This window comes from Stegostoma tigrinum, chromosome 25 (assembly GCF_030684315.1).
Source record: "Stegostoma tigrinum isolate sSteTig4 chromosome 25, sSteTig4.hap1, whole genome shotgun sequence".
Lineage (NCBI taxonomy): Eukaryota > Metazoa > Chordata > Chondrichthyes > Orectolobiformes > Stegostomatidae > Stegostoma > Stegostoma tigrinum.
In genome coordinates, this window is record NC_081378.1 from 41543060 (window position 1) to 41560132 (window position 17073).

The 17073-nt window shown below is 48.3% G+C and overlaps 1 protein-coding gene across 4 annotated transcripts in view; it reads left to right on the plus strand.

The window, feature by feature from the left end:
* Window positions 1-1892: 1892 nt before the first annotated feature.
* bpgm (2,3-bisphosphoglycerate mutase) overlaps window positions 1893-17073 on the plus strand; it is a 39684-nt gene continuing 24503 nt past the window's right edge. The window contains exons 1-2 of one of the 4 annotated variants that reach the window (XM_059654668.1): window positions 1936-1992; window positions 11402-11447. The gene's annotated coding sequence lies outside the window, so the exon portion shown is untranslated. Of the gene's footprint in view, window positions 1993-11401; window positions 11448-16592; window positions 16739-17073 lie in introns of those variants that run through there. The other 3 variants (XM_048554592.2, XM_048554589.2, XM_059654667.1) reach the window with 3 other exon arrangements.

Sequence of the window (17073 nt, forward strand, 5' to 3'; positions counted from 1 at the left end):
GATGACTCAACTTGACCTCATCTAGAGATCGCAGATATCGTCTTCAGCCCCATCAATTCACCCAGGGTGATATGAATAAATAGCGACACAGGATATTGAAAAAGCCCTGACAAATTTGTTAATAGTGTTGAAGATGTGCAGTCTAGAATTTGAGACACCCCAGGCAAGTTGTTCCTGTATTGTTGCAACATCCAGGATCAATGTGGAATATTGCCAAGAAATGTCTTGTACACAAAAAGCAGGACAAATCCAACTAGTTTGATTAATGAAGTTCACAAACAAAAACTGAACAGTGTGGGAGCAGGCCAAACGCCCCATCGGCTCCTCACTCATCCTCTGAAGAGCATCCAGACCCAATACCCTATCCCTGTAACTGTGCATGTCCCATCGCGAATCCACCTAGCCACTATGGGCATTTAGCGCAGCCAATCCACTCAACCTGTACATCTTTGGGACTGCACGAGGAAGCCATCGCACACAGAGAGCTGGGGGGGAATGTCCATACAGGCAGTCACCCTAAGCTGTGATCGAACCTGGGACCCTAGTGCTGTGAGCCAGCAGTGCCAACCACTTAGCCATCCACTTCTGAGCAAAAACAAAATTGCTGGAAAAGCTCAGCAGGTCTGGCAGCATCTGTGGAAGAGAAAAGAGTTAATGTTTCAGCTCCAGTGATCCTTCCTCAGAAACGTTTAGTCTGTTTTCTCCTCAACAGATGCTGCCAGACCTGCTGAGCTTTTCCAGCAGCTTTGTTTCTGAATAACAAAGTGTGAAGCTGGATGAACACAGCAAGCCAAGCAGCATCTTAGGAGCACAAAAGCTGACATTTCGGGCCTGGACCCTTCATCAGAGAGGGGGATGGGGAGAGGGTTCTGAAATAAATAGGGAGAGAGGGGGAGGTGGACCAAGGATGGATAGAGGAAGAGATAGGTGGACAGCAGAGTATAGATCGGGAGATAGGGAGGGGGATAGGTCAGTCCAGGGAGGAGGGGAGGTCTGGGGGCGGTTGCCAGGTGATGGTGGGGCCTAGACACGGAGCAGAGTGAAGGGCCTGGGCCGGGCAGTGGGAGCTGCTCCGGGGCGGGGATGAGTGAGTGGATCTTGGGGAGAGGCACGAGTTGTAACAGTTCCTTCCCCACACCCCACCTCCCCGGACTGACCTATCCCTTCCCTACCTATACTCTCCTCTGCACCTATCTTCTTCTCTATCCATCCTCGATCCACCTCCCCCTCTCTCCCTATTTATTTCAGAACCTTCTCCCCATCCCCCCTCTCTGATGAAGGGTCTAGGCCCAAAACGTCAGCTTTTGTGCTCCTAAGATGCTGCTTGGCCTGCTGTGTTCATCCAGCTCCACTTTGTTATGTCGGATTCTCCAGCATCTGCAGTTCCCATTATCTCTGATCACAACTTTGTTTCTGTTCCTGATTTACAGCACCCGCAGTTCTTTTGGGTTTTACCCCAGTTCTGAAGGTGGGTCACTGGACCTAAGAGTTAACAGTGCTTTCTCTCCGGAGATGCTGTTTTCTGAAATGAGTTTTCCCAGCAATTTTAGCTTATGTTCCTGATTTACAGAAGCCACAGTTGTTTTGTTTTCTCTTCGTGCTCAATTCCAGCTGCTTCAGTCCGCTCTGGGTCAGCAGTAAAGTGGCAGAAGGGGGTCATCGATCAACAGTATTATGAAGCAGTAACCCGCTCAGCACTAACCTCCATCTCTATCAGCAGTTTATTTATAATCTCACTGACCGCCTTTCCCTTTCGTTCAGATCCTGTCGCCTTTGGCATTTCCAGAAATTTCTCTCCATCCCCCCGCCTAAAAGTCACCAGCCGCCAATCACCCGTTTGTTAGCTGCGCAGCGATTGGTCCGACCTCCACCCACTGTGGGAGAGAGGCGGTCGCTGATTGGTCCGGGGGCGGTTGCCGAGAGATGGTGGGGCCTCGACACGGAGCGGAGTGAAGGGCCTGGGCTGGGCAGTGGGAGCTGCACCGGGGGGGGGTGAGTGAGTGAATTTGGGGGCGGGGCGCGGGTTGTAACGGTTCCTTCCTCACACCCCACCATCCCGCTCCGATTTCCCCGGACCGGGGATGGGATGGGGTGGGGTGTGGTGTGGGAGATGCTCAGACATTGCCGGGTGCGGGCATTTCGAGGGTGATTGCAACTTCGGGCTGGTTCTGAAGGGACTGAGCTGTCAGAATCAAATCCCACTTTAACAAAAGAGCAGCCTTTTTTCCCCCTGTGTATTCCGAACTGTCAAATATCACTCCATAACCCTGAGGCATTTCCGAATCAGCCTGTTCAGGGACGTTATAGAAACGCACAGTTGGAAACAGGCCCTTCAGTCCAATGCTGACCATGTTAGGGTCAAATTAATGCAGATGCTGGCAATCGCTGCTAAAATGAACAAATGCAGGAGATCACGGAGATGGTGTACAGGCAGTATTCATGGAGAGAGAGCAAACTAACGCTTCCAGATTAGATGATCCTTCATCAGCACTAAAGTGAAATGGGGGGGGGGGGGGGAGAGCATTTATTTATGCAGTAGGTGGGAGTGGGTTAGAGTGCTGGGGGAGAAAGAATGTTGACAGTTCAGGTTAAGTGATCGGAATCTGAGAATGGCAGAATAATGGTGTGTATTATTTAAGAGTTAAAAATGCTGCAGATGCTAGAATCCAAGGGAGACGAACAGGAGGCTGGAAGAACACAACAGTCTGGCAGGCATTTGGAATAAGGGACCTTGGGGAGCAGCTAGAACCGGGCAGTGGGGTACTGTAAGGCTGGAGGCAGTGGAGGGGTGATCACCGGAAGTGTTGAAGTATTGAGCAGTATGGGAGATGGTGGCTTGGGCCACGGTGGGTTTGTGGTCAAGGCGGAAATAGGATGTGATGTTGGTGGCCATCCCCCAGACCACCACTGCCCTGCCTTTGTCAGTGGGTTTGATAGTGAAATGTGGATTGGTGCGAAGAGAGTGGAGCGCTGCATGTTTGAAGCAGGAGAGGTTGTAGTGGGTGAAGGGGTGGAGAAATCAAGGCTGTCAACGTTGTGTTGGCAGTTAGAAATGAAGTGGTCTATGGTGGGTAAGAGGCTGCCAGGGGGCCTCCAAGAGGAGGAGGAAGGTTGGAGGCAGGAGAAGAGGTCTCTGGAGAGTGGTTGAGAGGCTTTCTCAATGAAGAAGGCATGGAGGCGGCGGCAGCGGAAGAAGAGCTCCACTTGTGGGTACAGAACTTCTTTATCGAAGAAGAAGGCATGGAGGCAGACTACCAGACTTGAAAGACCAGATAGACCCATGGGTGTTGGGGGAGGGGTAGAGGTAGAGGACATGATAATAGAGAATGTAACAAATAAGGCTAAAAGCAAGGGAAGGAATGGGACTTGGCTCACAATTTGAAGGTGTTAAATTCAATATTAAGTCCAGAAGGCTGTAAAGTGCCTAGCCTGAAGACGAGATGTTGTTACTTCAGTTTGCATTGTGATTCACTGGAACACTGAGGCATGCCGAAGACAGACACGTGGGCATACAAGCATGACGCTGTGTTAAAACGAACGGCTATGGTCAGAGTCTTGCTTGTGCACAGATGGCAGGTAATCCACAAAACAGTCACCCAGTCTGTGTTTGGTTTCTCCAATTTACAGTAGGCCCTATTGGGTCCAGTGAATACAATACACAAGATTGGAGGAGGTACAGTTGAAATGCTGCTCCACCTGGAAAGACTGTTTAGGCCTTTGGATGGTGAGCAAGGAGTGGATGAAGGGGTAGGTGTTGCACCTTCTGCAGTTACATGGGAAAGTGCTGTGGGGAGGGGGAGTGGTGCTGGTGGTCGTCGAATGGTCTAGGGTGTACTGGAAGGAACGATGCCTGCAAAATGCAGACAGTGGAAGTGATGGGAAGATGTGCTTGGTGGTGATGTTCTGCTGGAGTTGTCAGATATGATCTTTTGAATGCAGGAACTGATGCGATAAAAAGTGAGGACAAAGGAGCCTGATCATGCTGTTGTGAGTGACGGGAAGGGAGAAGGGCAGAAGCATGTGTGATAGGTTGGATACAGTTGAGGGCCTGTCAACCACAGTGGGTGGGAAACCATAGTCCTAAAAGAAGGAAGCCATGACAACAGTGCTGTTTTGGAAAGTAACATCATGCAAACAGATGCAATGTACGCGAAGACAGTGGAGAATGGGATGGAATACTTGCAGAACGGGTGTGACGAGCTGTAATGAAAGTAGCTTTGGCAGTCAGTGACAGTTTATTTCTCAAAATGGAAACACAAGTCAAGGAAAGGGAGACCAAAAATCACACGACACTGAGTGCAACAGGTTTATTGGAAGACACAAGCTTTTGGAGTCTCACTCCTTCTTCAAGTGTCAGTCTCACACTCTGAACAATCAACATCTTTTCTCCACCAGCACCCTACACCCCACCACCCCCACTTACCCCTCCCCAACTATTCCATGAGTGCTGTCCCCTCCACACTTCTCCAGCTTTTATCTTAAATTAATCTAGTTCTTATTTACCCGCATTTAGTCCGTGCCCCTCTAAACCCTTCTTATTCACGTACCCATCCAGATGCGATTTAACTGTTGTGATTGTGCTCGGCTCCACCATTTCCTCCAGCTGTTCATTCCATATACGCACCACCCTCTGTGTGGAAAAAGTTGCCCCTTAGGTCCCTTTTAAATCTTTCCACTCTTAACTAGAGGTCACAGCTTTAAGATTTGGACTGCCCTATCCCGGGGAGAAGATCTTATGTTATTATACATAAATAAAAACAGAAATTGCTGGAAAATTTCAGCAGGTCTGGCGGTGTCTGTGGTGAGAAATTAGAGTTAATGTTTCGGGTCCAGTGACCGTTCAGAATCCTTCTGACCTAAAATGTTAACTCTGATTTCTCACCCCATATGCTACCAAACCTGGGGAGATTTTCCAGCAGTTTCTGTTCTGTTGTTAATTTCCAACATCTGCAGTTCATTCAGTTTTTTTTATTATTTAATAAGTGGGACTTGAACCTGGCTTTTCTGGCTCAGAGGTAGTGACATTACCATTGCCCCACAAGAACCCCTAAAGAGGAGGTGCATGGAGACTAGAGAGGTTGCTTGAAAATTTTGTGGAGCAACTTGAAGCAAGGAATTTTTTAATCCCCTCTCGGAAGGAGGGTGGTACAGTGGTTAGCACTGCTGCCTCATAGCACCAGAGACCTAGGATTGATGGATGTGAGTTTGCTTGCTGAGCTGGAAGGTTCGTTTTCAGACGTTTTGTCACCATTCTAGGTAGCATCATCAGTGAGCCTCCAACAAAGCACTGGTGTTATGTCCCGCTTTCTATTTATCTGGTTAGGTTTCCTTGGGTTGGTGATGTCATTTCCTGTTCTTTTTCTCAGGGGATGGTAGATTGGCTCCAAATCAATGTGTTTGTTGATGGAGTTCCGGTTGGAATGCCACGCTTCTAGGAATTCTCGTGCGTGTCTCTGTTTGGCTTGTCCTCGGATGGATGTGTTGTCCCAATCAAAGTGGTGTCCTTCTTTATCTGTATGTAAGGATACGAGTGATAGTGGGTCATGTCGTTTTGTGGCTAGTTGATGTTCATGTATCCTGGTGGCTAGCTTTCTGCCAGTTTGTCCGATGTAGTGTTTGTCACAGTTCTTGCAAGGTATTTTGTAGATGACGTTTGTTTTATTTGTTGTCTGTATAGGGCCTTTTAAGTTCATTTGAACTTAAATGAACTTAAAAGACCCTATACAGACAACAAATAAAACAAACGTCATCTACAAAATACCTTGCAAGAACTGTGACAAACACTACATCGGACAAACTGGCAGAAAGCTAACCACCAGGATACATGAACATCAACTAGCCGCAAAACGACATGACCCACTATCACTCGTATCCTTACATACAGATAAAGAAGGACACCACTTTGATTGGGACAACACATCCATCCGAGGACAAGCCAAACAGAGACACGCACGAGAATTCCTAGAAGCGTGGCATTCTAACCGGAACTCCATCAACAAACACATTGATTTGGAGCCAATCTACCATCCCCTGAGAAAAAGAACAGGAAATGACATCACCAACACAGGAAATGACATCACCAACCCAAGGAAACCTAACCAGATAAATAGAAAGTGGGACATAACACCGGTGCTTTGTTGGAGGCTCACTGATGATGTTACCTAGAATGGTGATGAGACATCTGGGGACAAACCTTACAGCTCAGTGAACCAGCTTACATCTCAAACACAATAAAGACCCACTCTCTTGTGGACTGAGAGGACGAGAGTGCTGTCTTGGAGGTGAAAGGAGGACGTCGGGTTGGCTGTGCACCCTTGCGACCAGTGGATCATAATGCTGGCTTCGGCCTAACGCTGGTTCAGGGGAGCAGCCAACCTGCAACGATGGCTGCGGCAAGTGCTCGTGCCCCAGGTCAGGGGGTCCGGAACACCATCCGTGTTTCTGTAAAGAAGGTGGATGAAGGTGCACCTGTGGACCGCACCTTCTTCGTGAAGAGGGTCCTGTTGGACTGTTGTGAGTTTGCTGCTGCGGACATTTACTGCCTGCAGGATTTCCCCGGAGGGGGTTTTTACGATGTGACCTTCCGGAGTGCCAAGCTTTGCGAGCGCTTCCTGGAGGTTTTCAAGGAGAAAGGAGGTGAGGGCCCCCTCTCTGTATTGACTGCTGTCCCACTGTTTGTGATGCCAGCACAGAGGAGCCGTATGGTGACTGTACACATGTACAACCCGCATGTGCCAGCAGTTGATGTCCTGACCTTCCTCGGAAGGTATGTGAAGGTGGAAGGGGACCTAACTGACATCGTGGACCCCTTTGGCATCTGGACGAGTAAGAGGCAGGTCAAGGTGACGCTGAGGATGGGCGCAGACGGGAATGTCGCACACCCACCGTCCAGCTTCGCGATCGGCGGGAGCAGGGGCTACCTGACCTATGCAGGGCAACCTAAAGTCTGCCATGCCTGTGGTAGATCAGGTCACATGGCGGCCGACTGCAAAGTCACCATCTGCAGGGAGGAGGGACACCTTGCAAAGGATTGCCCACGAGAGAGAAGCTGCAACCTTTGCGGGGAAGCGGGCCACTTCTATAGGGCATGCCCGCGGCGGGGTACCACCTACGCCCAGGTCGCCGGCAGGGGAAATGCGGGGCCAGCCCCCCCGGAGGAGAGGAAGGCACCAGGGCCCAGCAAGGACCCCACTAATGTGCAGGAGGGCCAGGCCGTGCAGGAGGGCCCAGCCCTGCAGGATGGGCCCGAGGCCAGCAAAGCACCCCTGCAGGCTCCGATCCCCCCCGACAACCCGGAGCCAATGGAGGCGGCGACAGGCGACCCAGGGGAGTGGACTACAGTCCGGAAAGCGAGGAGGAAGGTGCGTCGACGGGCCCAGGAACCGCAACAATCAGGAGGGAAGAGGCAGCTACAGGGGGGCTACAAGAGCTCCTCTGACGAGGAGGATTCGGAGAGGGCCCACCCGAAGCAGAAGTTAAAGGTCTCGAGGGGGAAGGAAAGCAGCACCCCGCTTCCAGGTGACGGGAGGCGTCCTGAGGCTCACTCCGACACCCAGTCAAGTGCCGCTGGAGCACTGGAGGGTCCCCCGGAACTTCCAGGCGGGAAGGAGGAAACAGCACGTCCCCAGCCTGATCCGGAGCCGGACCCTCCTGCCTCCGCACCCCTGGCGGGGGGATGCCACCCGGAAGGCAGCACAGACGGTTTCCTGAGCCCAGAGAGCGTCCAGCAGTTAGCCCGGGCAATGGGCATGAAGGGAGAGATGGAGGGGCTGGACCTTGGACTTGGGGAGGGTACTGCGGTCACTGCCCACAATGGGGGTACGAATTGCTAGCATTAATGTGCGCAGCGTCAAGTCAACCGCGAGATGTGTGTCCACGTTGGCCTACCTGACCACCATCAAGGCGGACCTCCTGTTTCTGCAGGAGTGCGGGATACCGCACCTCGGCAGGTACGGGAAATGGTCCGGCGCCTGGACCTGTGGGCCTTTGATCTGGTCGGGGGGTAACGACTGTCGCTCCTCGGGCCTGGCTATTCTGCTGCGGGGGCACAACTTCACCATCTCTCAAGTTCAGGAGGTGGTGGGGGGGCGCCTCCTAGTGGCTGACATCACCTACAGGAATGCTCCCCTGAGGCTGATCAACGTGTACGCCCCAGTGGTACGGAGTGAGCGGTTGGACGTCCTGCAGCGGCTTCCACCCCTGCTGGCTACGTCCAGGCCGGTCATCCTAGGCGGAGACTTCAACTGCATCATTGATGCAGATGGAAGATCCGGCGTGGGGACAGCGGGTGGGGGGGGTCAATTGGACGTCACGTCCAGATTCCTGATGGGCACGGTGAAGGACGCCAAGCTGCTCGACGTCTTCAGCACCCCTGCAGACGGAGCGCAGCAGAGGTACACCTGGTCTCGGCCAGACGGGTCTATCCGCTCAAGGATAGACTTCCTGTTTGTGTCACGGACGTTCTCGGTCAGATCCACTGGTGTCGAGCCGGTGTTCTTCTCTGACCACTGCCTCCTGTTGGCCGACTGTCACTTACAGGACGACCAGCCGGCCGGCAAGGGGACGTGGAAGCTCAACACGACTCTGTTGACCCCAGAGAACGTCGAGGAGCTTAAGAGGGAGTACACCGGTTGGAGAACCGTGAAACCCCTCTTTGAGTCTCCAGGCGACTGGTGGGAGACGGTGAAGGAGAACATCAAGAGGTTCTTTGTCCTCAAGGGTGTTCAGAAGGCAAGAGAGAGGCGGGGTAAGCTGTCGCGACTCCAGAAAAGGGTGCAGAACCTGCTCCTTCTGCAGTTGTTGGGGGTCGATGTCACGGAGGACCTCCGCGAGGTGAGGGGCCAGCAAGCCTCGCTCTTCACCGCGGAGGCCTCCAGGATAATCTTCCGGTCCAGGGTCCGCTCTGTGGAGCAGGACGAGACGTGCTCGCGTTTCTTCTTTCAGAAGGTGCACAAAGAGAGCTCTGTGCTTAGCCGGCTGAAGGAGGACGACGGCTCGGTGACGTCGTCTCGGCCCAACGTTTTGAGGATCAGCAGATCCTTCTATGCCGGACTGTACGACACGAAGCCCACGGACAGCACGGCCTCCGAGTCGTTCCTGTCGTCTATCATGGAGGTCTTAGACGACGGCACGAGGGAGTGGCTGGACCGGCCGATATCCCTGGACGAGCTGGCCAGAGCCCTCATGTCCTTGCAGAGGAATAGGACTCCCGGAAGTGATGGCTTACCGGTCGAGCTGTATTCTGCTCTGTGGGGCCTGGTCGGCCAGGACCTGCTGGAGGTGTACGATAGTGCGCTTCGGGCAGGGGAAATGTGCAAGTCCATGAGGAAGGGCATCATCACCCTCATTTATAAGAGGAAGGGGGAGAGGGAAGAAATTCAGAATTGGCGTCCCATTTCACTTTTGAACGTGGACTACAAAATCCTGGCCAAGGTCATTGCCAACCGGGTCAGGTCTGTCCTGGAGTCGGTGATTCACCCTGACCAAACCTGTGCTGTGCCAGGCAGGAAGATCGCTGAGAGCCTCGCGCTCATCAGGGATACGATCGCCTACGTGCAGGACAGGCGGGTGGACACCTGCCTCGTCAGCCTGGACCAGGAGAAGGCCTTCGACAGGGTCTCTCATGCTTACATGAGGGACGTCCTCTCCAAATTGGGGTTCGGGGAGGGCATCCGCAATTGGATCCGGCTGCTCTACGCCAACATCGTTAGCGCAGTCTCGATCAACGGGTGGGAATCAGACAGTTTTCCTGTTAGATCTGGAGTCAGGCAGGGCTGCCCACTCTCTCCTGCCTTGTTCGTGTGCTGTGTGGAGCCCTTCGCCGCCTCCATCAGGAAGAACGTGAGCCTGAAGGGCGTGACTATCCCAGGCAGCGGAGGCCTTCAGGTCAAGACCTCCCTGTACATGGATGATGTCGCCGTCTTCTGCACCGATCGTCGGTCGGTGAGTAGGCTGTTGGACATCTGCGGCCAGTTTGAACTGGCCTCGGGTGCCAAAGTCAATAGGGGTAAGAGCGAGGTCATGTTCTTCGGGAACTGGGACGACCGCTCCTTCATCCCCTTCACCGTCAGGACAGACTACCTGAAGGTGCTGGGTGTTTGGTTTGGTGGAGCTGGGGCATGCACTAAGACTTGGGAGGAGCGTATCTCCAAATTTAAGCAGAAGCTGGGCAGGTGGACGCTCCGGTCCCTCTCCATCGCGGGTAAGAACCTGGTTGTCAGGTGCGAGGGGCTTTCGGTACTGTTGTATGTGGCGCAGGCCTGGCCTATTACCTGGACCTGCGCCGCTGCGGTCACGCGGGCCATCTTCCACTTCATTTGGGGGTCGAGGATGGACCGGGTCCGCAGAGATACCATGTACAAAGACCTGGGAAATGGGGGAAAGGGCGTACCGAACGCCACCCTCACCCTGACGGCTACCTTTGTGTGTGGCTGCATCAAGCTGTGCGTAGATCCTCAGTACGCAAACACCAAGTGTCACTACTTACTGAGGTTCTACCTGTCCCCGGTGTTGCGAAGGATGGGCCTGGCCTCGTTGCCGCGGAACGCTCCGAGTAGTTGGACCGTTCCGTACCACCTGTCCTTCGTGGAGAAATTTTTGAAAGGAAACACCTTTGACCACAAGGCCGTCAGGCAGTGGTCAGCACGTAGTATCCTCAGGACCCTTCGGGAAAAGGAGAGGGTGGATCCCGTCGTGTGGTTCCCCATGCAGACTGCCAAAGTCGTTTGGCAGAATGCCTCATCGCCAGAACTTTCAAACAAGCACAAGGACATTGCTTGGCTGGCGGTGAGAGGGGCTCTGCCAGTGAGATCCTTTATGCATGCCCGGAATCTCTGCACCACCGCACGCTGCCCTCGAGGTGGCTGCGGGGGGGACGAGACTGTCGATCACCTCCTACTGGAGTGTGCCTATGCGCAGGAGGTCTGGAGGGGGATGCAGTGGTATTTGTCGAGGTTCGTCCCGAGCAGCTCCGTGACGCGGGACTCCGTGCTCTACGGGCTGTTTCCGGGGACGCACACCGAGACCAACATCAACTGCGCCTGGAGGACCATCAATGCGGTGAAAGACGCTCTTTGGTCTGCCCGCAACTTGCTGGTCTGCCAGCTGAAAGAACTGACCCCGACCGAGTGTTGCAGACTGGCGCACTCCAAGGTCCAGGGCTACGTGCTGAGGGACGCGCTAAAGCTTGGGGCAGCCGCCGCCAAGGCGCGGTGGGGAAAGACCACCGTATGAGCCCCCTCGTCCAGAAAAGGGAAAAGAATCCTATCTGGTAACTGGGCCCAGCTGGCGCCTTCCCCAACTGGTCAGGGGGCCAACTGGGACTGTGCGAGGTGACGACTGCCGGGGCGGTTTCTTTGCTTTGTTTTCTTTTTTCTCTGTTTTGTTTTTTTTTTCCCTTTAGTTGGTGTACGTACCCCCGGGTAACCCGGAGTGGCTTGCATGACTGGGTAGGTGTATAAATGTTTTATTTTTTGTACATTCTATGAATAAAGTATATTTTTTCAAATAAAAAAAAAAGGTGATGAGACATCTGAAAATGAACCTGCCAGCTCAGCGAGCAAACTCACATCCAGAACCTCAACCTGAGCTACAAATCTTCTCAAAACTTGCCAGCACCTAGGATTGATTCCAGACTAGGGTGACGGTCTGTGTGGAGTTTGCATAGTGTCTGCTTGAGCTTCAGCTTGGTGCTTTGGTTTCCTTCCCCAGTCCCAAGGTGTGCCGTTTAAGTGGATTGGCTATGGGAAATATTTTGATTTGATGATAGGGTAAGGGCTGAGTCTTGGTGGGATGCTCTTCGGAGTGCTGACATGGATTTAATGGGCTGTATAGTCTCTTTCCATATTATAGGATTCTATGGTCTGTTTAAGTCTTTATTCCAGAGGTCTGTTGAGTCTTGGCCATTGAGTATATTTGTTCAAATCTAAAATAGACAGATTTCTAATCATTAAGGTAATTGAAGAATTGTGGAGAAAAGGCAGGAAAGTGGTGACAAGAATTATCGATCAACTATAATCTCTTTTGAATGGCAAAACAGACTTGATGGGCTGAATAGTCTGCTTCTGCATCTTATGGTTGTGCCAAATAGCAGAAGCCTAACTGTGACAATTTTATGATTAGCTAAACTAATGGAATATTACCCCCTTTTGTGACATTTTGGTTTCTGCATATACAAAATAAGGAAATTTGGGCAATGTTTACTGGTTTGAATTCATATTAATAGTTTATTGTATCTTTATCCACATTTTTCCAGATTTAAGGCTGCCTCAAATGAGATAACACAAAAGAAAAGTTAGAAAACTTGTTAATTTCAAATGTTACAACTTCTAGAATTACAAATAATTAATGAACTGAAAGCACAAGCCTCCACACGTGTACATTAACTTTTTATTGACCAGGAGTGTACTGAATGATCACATGTTCCAATTGATCTCACACTATGAAATAGAAATGAAATGCAGGGGTACGCTTGTCACTATTGTACTTTATTAACAGCATAATAAGAAAACATTATCTTAAATAAAACTTATCGACAGAGAACCATTTCACGTGCACTCTCAACTGACTACTCAGACATCACGGAGATTGCAGCAAGACAGTAAACTTCTGTTTCAAGCGTATCATTTTTGCTGGTTTAGTGAGATTACCAATTAAAAAAGATTTGCTGTAATTGTATAGTTTGTGTTATGTAAAGGGGTTGATTAGTAGTCATGAAATTAACATGTTAAGAGTATTTGCATTATATTTAGAAGAAAACTTCAGTGGTGAGTTTGGTTAGTGTGAAAATAGAACAACTCAGTGAAAGTCACAAAGATCAGATGTGAGCTGCCCTTCTTGCCAGCAGTTTGTGACAGTTTTAAATTCTCTGGGTAACTTTTTCTTGCCAAAGGTTGCTAGCCAATTTGCAAATTGATAAAGGTCAGGTTTTGTTCGTAAAATGCAGATTGTGTCTTATTGAGGAAAACTGAGTGTTGTGAGAAGAGTAGGAGGAGAACTAGCATTTTCCTTAAATTCCCTAAATTTCTGTAACTTTGAAGATTTGACATATTTTAACATTTGTGAAGGTGCTCTGAAGCAGGGTAAGCTGAAACTAGTAACAAAATTGTAACACTAAAGATATAGTGAAGATATTTATGAGCTGATCAAGAAAACTGATAGTGGTGTGCCAGAGTGCATTTTCCCAAAGTCAGCACTATTCTTGGGCTACCATGAAAAATGATGGTTTACCGTTGATAATGTAAGTAGTTTTGGAGATAATGGGGCAGAAAATTGCGACCTTCTACTGCTCAGCAGTTGTTTTTAATAAAATGATTTGATCCAGTTTTGATTTTCCACATTTATGTTGATAGGGCCACTTTGATCAAAAAGTAGACAAGACTTCATCTAAAGCGAACGATATGCAAATACCTTTCATCCCAATATTATAAAATCTGGTTTGCAATAATTTTACTACTCATTGTTATTTGTAGCATTCATAAATATGAAAGATAAATTGAACCAAAAATTTCAGTGTGAACCGGTACAATTTAAAAATTGTTTTCCTATTTGAGATTCATGTTAGTTGAACATGTTGGGAGGATTATTCTCTTGCAATTACAGGGAATCTCATTCCATTTTGAATGAAATTCACATAAACATATATCCATAAACATTTGTATAGCTCATATTACAGTTATTGAGTTTAATGATGAAAGAACTTTGTATTTATATAGCACCTTTAACTTAGGAAATACATCTCAAAGTGCTTGAGGGATACTTAAAAGAAAAATACCCACATGAATCTATTGTCTGTCTGAATGCATTGATGTGTATTGATACACTATAAGATTAACCTTAGCAACATGTACCTAAGAAATTCCACTAGAGTCATAATATTTATCGCAGAAGTAGTGTGTTTTGCAAAGTTCTTGACACAGTAGGACAGTTCTAGCAGTCTATCTTTATCATTTCCACTTTTGTTTCTTTCGGATTAACCTGACCCTAAACACCCTGACTAATCAAAAATCTACCTGCCTGATTTGAGAATTTAAGATTTGCAGGTAACTGTTTCTGTTGCATCTCCATGCTCCTAGAGTAATGCAGCATGGAAACAGGCCCTTCAGCCCAAACTGGTCTATGCTGAACATGGTGCCCACTCAGCTAGTTCCAATTGCCCACATTTGGTCCATATGCCTCTAGTCCCTTCACATCCATGTACCTGTCCAAATGTTTTTTAAATGTTGCCACTGTACCTGCCTCAACCATTTTCTCCGGCAGCCCACTCCATATACTCACCACTCTCAGCGACGAAGTTGCCTCTCAGGTCCTTCTTAAATCCCATTCCTGGGAAAAAGACTAAATGCATTGATGCTTTTATAGGATGATCAGAGGATTAGATAGGGTGGATAGTGAGAGCATTTTTCCTCTAAGGGGGTAAATTTAAAACGGAAATAAGGAGACATTTCTTCAGCCAGAGAGTGGTGGGCTTGTGGAATTCATTGCCACGGAGTGCAGTGGAGGCCGGAACGTTAGATGCCTTCAAGGCAGAGATTGACAAATTCTTGATCTCACAAGGAATCAAGGGTTCCGGGGAGAGTGCAGGGAAGTGGAGTTGAAATGCCCGTCAGCCATGATTTAAATGGCAGAGTGGACTCAATGGGCCAAATGGCCTTACTTCCACTCCTATGTCTAATGGTCTTATGGATGGTGATGGTTAGCACAAGGGGGCATAGCTTTAAATTGAAGGGTGACAGATATAGGACAGATGTCAGAGGTAGGTTCTTTACTCAGAGAGTGGTAATGGCATGGAATGTCCTGCCTGCAACAGTAGTAGACTTGCCAAGTTTAAGGGCATTTAAATGGCCATTGGATAAACACATGGATGATAATGGAATACTGTAGGTTAGACGGGCTTCAGATTGGTTTCACAGGTCGGTGCAACATTGAGGGCCGAAGGGCTTGTACAGTGCTGTTATGTTGTATGTTCTATGTTCTATGCTATCTGTGCCCCTCATGATTTTATACACCTCAATAAGGTCCTTGCGTTGCAAGGAATAACGTCCTATCCTGACCATCTTTTCCCTATAACTCAGGCCTACTAGTCCTGGCAATATCCTCATAAATCTTCTTTGCACACTTTCCAGTTTAATTATGTCTGTCCTAAAACATGGTGATCAAGACTGTATACAATACTCTAAGTGAGGCCTCATCAATGACAATTAGAACTGTAACATAAAGTCCCAAGTTGTATACTCAGTGTCTTGACTGATGAAAGCCAACATGCTAAATGCCTTCTTGAAGGCCCAATGATCAGCACTCTCTTCTCATGCTATCTAAGTGATGAAATATTTTTACGGCTGGTAAGTTGACCAACCACAATCACATTTCCTTTGTTCTAAACTCCACTAAAATCATTCCTTTCTCACTGTGGCTATTCATCCTGGAATGACCTCAGACTTGAATGGATAATGCTGACCACTTAGCCATTCATTCCTGAATCTGTCTGAACCACATAAAGCTCTATTAAGTCTTGTTGTTGTCTTCTAAAACTGCTCTCACTTCTAGGATCCTCCAGCAAGATAAAGATAAATCCTTGGCCTCTTTTGTCTACGGCAAACTGCCTTTAACACTGATTTTTCTGCTCACACTTCAATGGAAAAGAACAAACATCAACTTCTTAGCCATTAAACTTGAGACCATTGGATCAGCAATTCCTGCAATCTGTCTTCTCCTAGCCAACCTGTCCATCCATCCAGTGGTGTTGTACCCAGCCATATCTCTGAACTCTCACTCTTCTGTAGCTTCTCTCTTTTCTTGCATTTTGCTCCTGTCAGGCTGCTGTCCAAGAAACTTGCCTCCAGCCTCCTTGAGCCTTTTCTCACTAAACTGCTGATGCTTGAAATCTGAAACAAACGTAGAGAATGCTAGAGAAACTCAGCAAGTCTGGCTGCATTTGTGGAACGAGAAACAGAGTTAATGTTTCAAGTTTCTCTGGCATTCTGTCTTTGTTTCCTGTTAAATTGTTGTCTGCTCAACTTCCTTGTAGCTCCCATGTTAGCTGTTGGTGTTCACTCGTTAGGTACTGTACCTCTGACCTTCAAAACTACTGTCCCACTACTCAAAGCTTTAATATTTTTGTCCTCCCTTGTGCTCAGTGACTACTTTTGGTCCCAGTTAAGCAACCAGCTTTTTGATGTTAACATTCTAATGTGTATTTTGAAATTCCTCCATCGTCTTACTGGTCCTTATCTTTGTAAGTTCCTCTAGCCCTACATTAATGCGAGTTATGTGGACTCCTCCTATTATAGCCTCTTGTACATCCCTGGTTTTTATAAGTTCATTGTGATTTTATACAACTTGGGAGGCTTTTGGAACAGTGGAGCATTATTATTGGTGCACTGTTCCCAGTTAAGTCACAACATTACCCCTGAATTGATAAATTTGAGACTGGATTTAGAATATTTCAGACAATCTACCCTAAATACATTGAATGTTGAAGAACGAAGCATAATATTTCCAGAGTTTGCAGAGCTGAACTATAAAGCAGAAAATTAGAAGGCTTGAACCATGTAGCACCGGTTTTAAAAAGAAAAAATATGAATTTTTTGCTACAGATGAAATTACAGCTCCAGTGCATGTAGGAATTTGAGTCATGACTCTGCAATGACCTTTCCTGTGTGATTGATATGCTTGGTTAAAGGCCAGTGCTCAGACTTTATTCAGTTGTCTAGCACAAACTGTATAGAATGCAATCTTCCAGGTAAGTACAGCCAACTTAAATACATAATTATTCCAATTGCATATCACTGTGCATAAAGTTAACATAGTTTGGTTTTCTAAGGGACTTGTCTGTCTAGTTGTTTCATTTAACTTCTGAGTTGAGTTGGAGATATTCAGTATATCTCCTATACTGCTTGTCTCTTTTAAATGGTTCTTTTCATTAATCCATTTAAGAGATTAGCCTGTTCCAAAAAAATTCTAACATCGTTGATATTGTGTCTTCAAATTTCTGTGATTTGTATTTTAATTCGTGGCAGCTGGAGTCAAGTGTGTTACACAGCCAGATGCAATCTGGTGTAACTGTCCAAACATGGA